This window comes from Lathyrus oleraceus, chromosome 2, assembly GCF_024323335.1.
Source record: "Lathyrus oleraceus cultivar Zhongwan6 chromosome 2, CAAS_Psat_ZW6_1.0, whole genome shotgun sequence".
Classification (NCBI taxonomy): Eukaryota; Viridiplantae; Streptophyta; class Magnoliopsida; order Fabales; family Fabaceae; genus Lathyrus; species Lathyrus oleraceus.
In genome coordinates this window covers 59147508-59155171 of record NC_066580.1, presented here as the reverse complement: position 1 = coordinate 59155171, position 7664 = coordinate 59147508, and positions in this window count along the sequence as shown.

Below are 7664 nucleotides of genomic sequence, written 5' to 3'. Positions count from 1 at the left end.
TGCATGTCTGGGTTCTTTGTGATGTTGATGGCACTTGTGTTATCGCATCGAAGAGGAATGCAACTGAGATCTACACCAAAATCAAGAAGTTGTTGCTTAAGCCATAAAATCTGTGCATAACAACTGCCTGCTGCAATGTACTCCGCTTCGGCCGTGCTAAGTGCGACACATGCTTGCTTTTTGCATGCCCACGACACTAGTGCATTCCCGAGAATGTGACAAGTACCACTTGTGCTTTTCCTATCGGTTTTACATCCTGCATAATCAGCGTCAGAATAACCAATCAAGGAACATATACTACCTTTTGGATACCATAGTCCGACGTTCGTTGTTCCTTTGAGATACTTCATAATCCTCTTCACGGCGGTGAGATGCGATTCCTTCGGATTTGCTTGAAAGCGTGCACACAAACATACACTAAACATAATGTCAGGACGGCTTACCGTCAAATATAGTAATGAACCAATCATACCTCGATATTTTGTGATATCTATTGAAACTCCGGATTCAACTTGATCAACGTACGTTCCGGATCCCATAGGAGTGGACATCACTTTGCAACTATCCATATCGAATCTTTTCAACAATTCCTTGCAATACTTAGATTGGTTGATGAAGATGCCATCCTTTGTTTGCTTGATTTGTAGTCCAAGAAAATAGTTCAATTTTCCCATCATGGACATCTCGAATTCTCCTTGCATCATAAGTGAAAACTCTTCGCAAAGATCTTTGTTCGTTGAACCGAAGATGATGTCGTCGACATAGACTTGAACCAATAAGGTGTTACCCTTGATCTTCTTTATGAACAAAGTCTTGTCAACCTTTCCTTTTACAAATCCCTTTTCACATAGAAAGTTGCTGAGGCGGTCATACCACGCTCTTGGTGCTTGCTTTAAGCCATATAGTGCTTTCTTCAACTTGTAAACATGTGAAGGATTCTTGAAGTCTTCAAAACCCGGAGGTTGTTTGACGTAGACTTCTTCATTGATGTAGCTATTCAGGAAAGCGCTTTTGACATCCATCTGAAACAATTGAAAATTCATAGAACAAGCATAAGCAAGTAATAATCGAATTGCTTCTAACCTTGCTACCGGAGCGAACGTCTCATCAAAATCAATTCCTTCCTCTTGGTTGTATCCTTGTGCGACCAATCTTGCTTTGTTACGAACTATGATCCCATTCTCATCAAGTTTGTTCTTGAACACCCGTCTTGTTCCTATGATGTGCTTGTTGTCCGGTCTTGGTACAAGTCTCCAAACTTGATTCCTTTCAAATTGGTTGAGTTCTTCTTGCATTGCTACTATCCATTGATCGTCGCCTAAGGCTTCATCGACTTTGGTTGGTTCTATTTGAGATACAAAAGCCATGTTGAGACAAGCATCCTTGAGATTTAGTCGTGTTGCAATGCCTTGGCTAATATCACCAATAACTTTATCGATCGGTGTAACACCCCAAAATTTGCCCTCCTCATTCATGCATTCATTTAGCATTTCATATTGCATTTCATCATCTCAATCAAAATTAGATCCAAAAAAAAAAAAAAAAAACGAAAATTTTTTTTTTTAATTAATTAATTAAATAAATAATTAAATAAATAAAATATAATAAAAATTTTGGACTTGGGTCTCTCTCATTTGAGCCCACAAAACCATGAAATTCAGTCTATAAATACCAAGGTTTCACTTGAGAGAACACAGAACAAAGGGGGATTTTGAGGAGAAGCAAAATACTCTGAGGTTTCCTTGGAACAAAACCCTGAGGAAAAAGATAGTGAGAGAAGACCTAACGGAGTTCAGAGCAGCCTCCAAACCCCAAAGGGAACTCAACTACACAGAATCACCTCTGCCTCACATAAACCCTGAAGATTGTTTTGTAAACCCCACGGGTGCAACTCAATTTCAATCAAGTTCTCCAATCAGGTTTGCCATTATTCCCATTACCTTTGCCCATGGGTTTAATATGTATATGAATGTATAAACAATGCCTTGAATGTTTAACCGTTTAATTTCTGAAATGTATGCCACAGGGTTTGAGTTTTTTTAAAACCATACTGTTGATCATGAAAAAAATGCTTATGGTGTTTCACTAACCCTTTTGTTGAATTTTTGTGAGGGCTCACATGACTTTTGCAGGGATAACTTGCGTGGTTTCCCACTTTATTTGTGGGATAACCCCTGGAGGTTCATTCCGATTACCTGTACTGACTCACTTTTCTTTGATGGCATTAGCTTGGAAGGATCTCAGGGTTTCTTACTCCTCTAATTGCTGTTACTTCGGATCTTTATCCGCGTGGTACTTTTACATTTTTCCCGCATTTTACTGCTTTCCTAGCTGGAAGACCTCGATAGGAGGCAACGTTTGAGCCCCTTGGTGGCATTTTACTTTGAGATACATGTTTTGTGTTTTGTATTCATATCCCTGCAGGTAGCGCGGTTCCTTCGTCAAGGACTGCCTTTTTGCCCTTGAGCATCCCAAACCCTAACCCTTCATTGATTTTTCTTCTCCTAAAACCCAAAGCAACGTGTTTACTCCTTCTACTACAGGCGAGTAAGTCTCCAAAGGTCGAGCATCTGGTAGATTGCGTAATAACGTTGTTCGTCCAAAACCCAATCCATAACCCCGTAGTTAGCCGAACTACGTTTTGCTCTGATTCTCAGGCCAGATGAGATACGTAGGCATAAGACGCGATGTCTCAGCGAGCACACATCCCCCTAACCCATAGGTAGCCGAGCTACGAAGACTCTGATTCTCATATTCAGATGAGATACGTATGCAGTGGATGCGACATCCGCGCGAGTCATTTTCATTTAACCCTTTTTTTTTTGGTAAACAGCACAAGATAAACCCACACCCTTTAGACAAGAACTACAAAAGTGGATCCCGTGGAGTACTACGGATGCGTAGGGGTGCTAATACCTTCCCTTCGCATAACCGACTCCCGAACCCAAGATTTGGTTGCGAGACCCCGTCTTGTCCTTTCCTTTTTCAGGTTTACTTCGAGCGTTTCCTTTCCCTCCTTTGGGATGAATAACGCACGGTGGCGACTCTTCTGTCATTTTCTTTCGCCGGTTGTTTTTTTTCGCGCACTGTATTTTTCAGGTTGCGACAATCGGGTGATCTCTATGAGTTCTCCATTCTTTCGGTAGGACATGATGTTCTTCAATGATTGGTGAGTCATCTCCTTGTGGTATTGGTTGATCATTTGGAACTTCCTTTTGTTGTTGTGACATATCTATTATATCATCATCATCATCATCAACAATAATGTTATCCTCTTTCGAGGGGTTAGTTTCATCAAAAGATACATGCATTGATTCTTCAATAGAAAGAGTTCTTTTATTGAAAATTCTAAATGCCTTACTAGATAGGGAGTAGCCAAGGAAGATACCTTCGTCGGATTTCTCATCGAACTTACCAAGGTTGTCCTTATCATTGTTGAGGACAAAACATTTGCACCCAAAAATGTGAAAGAAAGATATATTGGGCTTCCTTCCTTTGAATAGCTCATACGGAGTCTTTTTGAGAATCGGCCGAATGTTGACACGGTTGCTTACAAAACATGCTGTGCTAACTGCGTCCGCCCAAAAATATTTAGGAAGGTTGGAGTCACTGAGCATTGTTCTTGCGAGCTCCACTAAAGATCTATTCTTTCTTTCTACGACACCGTTTTGTTGTGGTGTTCGTGGTGCAGAAAAGTTATGGGAAATTCCGTGCTCTTCGCAAAATTCTTCAAAGAATGTGTTTTGGAATTCTCCACCGTGGTCACTTCTTATGGAGGTTATTGTGAGGGACTTCTCGTTTTGAATTTGTTTCGCATACTTCTTGAAAGCATTGAAAGCATCACTTTTCTGCACTAGAAACAATGTCCACGTATATCTAGAGAAATCATCAACGATAACTAAAGCGTAAACATTACCTCCGAAGCTTTTCGTTCTTGATGGACCGAAGAGATCCATGTGCAAGAGTTGAAGTGGCCTAGACGTAGATACAACATTCTTGGATTTGAAAGTTGTCTTGGTTGGCTTTCCCTTTTGACATGCGTCACATAACTTATCCTTGATGAACTTAATCTTTGGAAGACCAACAACTAGATCATGCTTTATCAACTTGTTCATGTGCTCCATGTGAATGTGAGCAAATCTTTTATGCCATAGCCAAGCCTCGTTGTTGTTCGTCATTAAGCATTTTACCTTCAAGGAAGAGTCAACAAATGAAGTCATAAAAATATTATTAAACCTTTTACCTTTTAGCAAAATGTCATGGGTGACTTCATGTTCTATTAAATATTCATCCTTTGTGAACTTGATTCGGAACCCTTTGTCACACAATTGACTTATGCTAAGTAGGTTGTGCTTTAGGCCTTCAACATAAAGAACATCTTCGATGATGGTAAAAGGAGGTGCTCCAATGGTTCCTACTCCAAGGATCTTTCCTTTATTGTCATCACCGTATGTAACATATCCTTTGGCCTTTAAAGATAGATGTGAAAATTTGTTGAGATCGCCTGTCATATGCTTCGAACAATCGCTATCAAGATACCATTGATTCGAAGTTGTCTTCAAGCATACCTACAAAACAAAATCAAGTTTTGTTAGGTAACCAAATTGCTTTGGGTCCTTGGTAGTTAGTACCCTTTTCAACCCACACATAATGCCCTTTTGCAACACCAATGTTTCGCACATAACAAGCATTAGGTGTGTGACCTTTGATTCCACAATAAAAACAAGTAGGTTGAATATGACTTCTATATCTAGGAACATAATTCTTCTTCTTAGCAATCATTTTCTTTTTATGACTTTGATGCACACTTTTAGAATTGTTTACTTTCTCTTTAACAACTTGTTCACTTGCTTTAACAAAAATGGTCTCATTTGTGCTTGGTTTGGAAAACTTAGAATATCCTAATCCACTTTTATCATTAGGATACCTTTGGTGCCTAAGAATTTCCTCCAAGCCAATTTGACCTTTTTCATATCTTTCTAAAACTCTTTTAAGTTGAACAATTTGGAAAGATAAAGACTCACAATTCTTACATACAAGACTTTGTTTTTCATCCATCAACTTTTGTTTTTCACTTTCAATATATTTTTCCAAAGCAATATTATTTTCTTCTAAAGATGAAATTTGTTTCTTTTGGGATGAAATACTTTTATACAACGTCTTGCATTCTTTTAAAAGTTCATCTATAACATCTTGTGCGTCATTGTCATAAACTGAAAAGTTGCTACTAACCTCATCGATTTCTTCATCGGAGTGATGTGAAGCCATAAGAGCCATGTTCTCACATTCATCGCTTTCCGACTCCGAAGATGAACTTATCTCATTATCGTCCCAAGCAACATAAGCCTTTTTGTTTTTGAATTCCTTCTTGCCTTTGAATCCTCCTTTCTTTGCAAGTTTCGGGCAATCCGGCTTTATGTGACTTTGCTTTCCACATTCATAACAAGTGACGTCTTGCATTGATGTGGATGCTTCCTTTTTCCTGAAATGTTTATTCTTTTTAGGATAAGAGGAATTTTTATTTTTATTAAAAAACTTACCAAGCTTCTTCACAAGAAGCATAAATTTCTCATCTTCGGACGTCTCATCATCTTTGTCATTTTTTGAATCAACCTTCAAGGCAATTCACTTGGACTTCTTTTCTTGACTTTCGTGCTTCTCGAGCCTTCCAAGTTCCAATTCGTGTTCTTGAAGTTTGCCAAATAGAGACGCGGATGTCATCGTTGAGAGACTCTTCTTTTTCGAAATAGCGGTCACCTTCGGTTGCCATTCTCTTGTCAAAGATCTTAAGACTTTCAGGTTGAGATCATCATTGGTAAAGGTTTTACCGAGAGCAATCAAGTGATTTGTTAGATGGACGAATCTCTTTTGTAAGGCAACTATAGATTTACCGGGCTGCATGCGGAACATCTCATATTCTTGACTTAGAGTGTTTAGCCTCGATCTCTTCACTTCGGAGGTTCCTTCATGTGTTTCTACCAAGGTGTCCCAAATATCCTTTGTCGATTTACATTGAGATATAAGGAAGAACTCGTCCATACTAAGATCGCTTTAGAGTATGTTGATTGCCTTCTTCTCATTCAAAATCTTTTTCCTATCATCTTCGTCATAGGTGTTTTTCAACTTTGCGGTACCAACTCCATTCACCACATTCATCGGGTTGTGTGGACCTTCTTCAACTGCTTCCCATATACCTTTTCCTTGGGCCTCAAGATGTGCCTTCATTCTGATTTTCCAGAAATCGAAATATTCTCCGGAGAAGAGTGGGGGCTTGTTGCTACTTCCACCATCTTTGAAAACCGGGTTTATGCTTGCGGAAGCCATGCTGGATTTCTAGGAACAAATTACCTATAACTTGCTCTGATGCCAATTGTAGTTTCAGGATTAGCCTAAGAGAGGGGTGAATTAGGCTTTATAAAAAAATTCGGTTATTTTATCGGTGGATGAATTTGTGTCGTCTAAGTGTCTAGGTTATGAAAGCAATAAAGCGGAAAATAAAACGACACCAAGAATTATCCTGGTTCCCTTCACAAACCGAAGGTACATCCAGTCCCCTTACACCTCGTAAGAGATTTTATTATAGTTTTAGATTGTACAGCCTATCACACCAAAAACCGGTGAAGCCTATGTTCTAACAACTATACAACAATCAAGTTTGCAAGAACAATCCTCTTGCAACACCAACCCTTGTGTCCAACAATCCTGGATCACAAGTCAAACAAAAATAAATCTTCTTTGATGATTTGAATAAAGTGTAGTACTATCAATCTTCTCTTGATTGATCTTCTCCTTGGATAAATAATTCACTCAAAGGATAATATAAGTGTTCAACAAGAAATGGAATGAGATGAAACAAGAATGTTAAAAAGTTTCTTCTCAAAAATTGGTTATGAACACTTTTATGAGAAATTGACAAATATGAAAGAGTGATTATCTTGAGTTTTTATGAAAGTTCTTGGAGGTATTTTTTCATTTAAAAAATCCATAGTTTATATTGATCAAAACACCTTTTCAAAGAGGTATAATTTTCTTCATAAAAATTAGTGAAAAGGTATAAGTATTTGAAAACATTTTTCATGAAAAGAGGCCAAGAAATGCTGAAACGAACAGTGTTAACCGGTTAACCAAATGGGTTAACCGGTTAACGCATCTAACATTAACTTCAGAATTTCAAATACAGGGCCGTTAACCGGTTAACGCATCTGGTTAACCAGTTAACACTGTTGAAACACAGAAAAATATTTTAAGTAAAATGTGTTTTTCATTTCAACATGTTAAAAAATGGTTAGGTTAAATATGGAAATGCAAAACATGATTGTTGAACACTTGTATACTAATTTAAGAGTGAATTAGATATACCTTAGAAGTGATTCAACAAATTTGCAAAAGTGTTGGCTTGATAATGAAGCTTGAACCAAATGTTGCTATGCATATGTGGCTTGATTAACTTGATGCTTTGAATTCTCTTGAAGCTCTTATCTTTTTGCATTGATACATGTTGTCTTCATCAAAATTCTTTGGATTGAAGCATGATTCTACAGAGCCATGAGAGTAGAGCATACCATAATCACAAGTCCCATTAATATACTTGAGAATCCTCTTGACTTGATTTAAGTGACTCACTTTGGGTTATGCTTGGTATCTAGAACACACACCAACTGCAT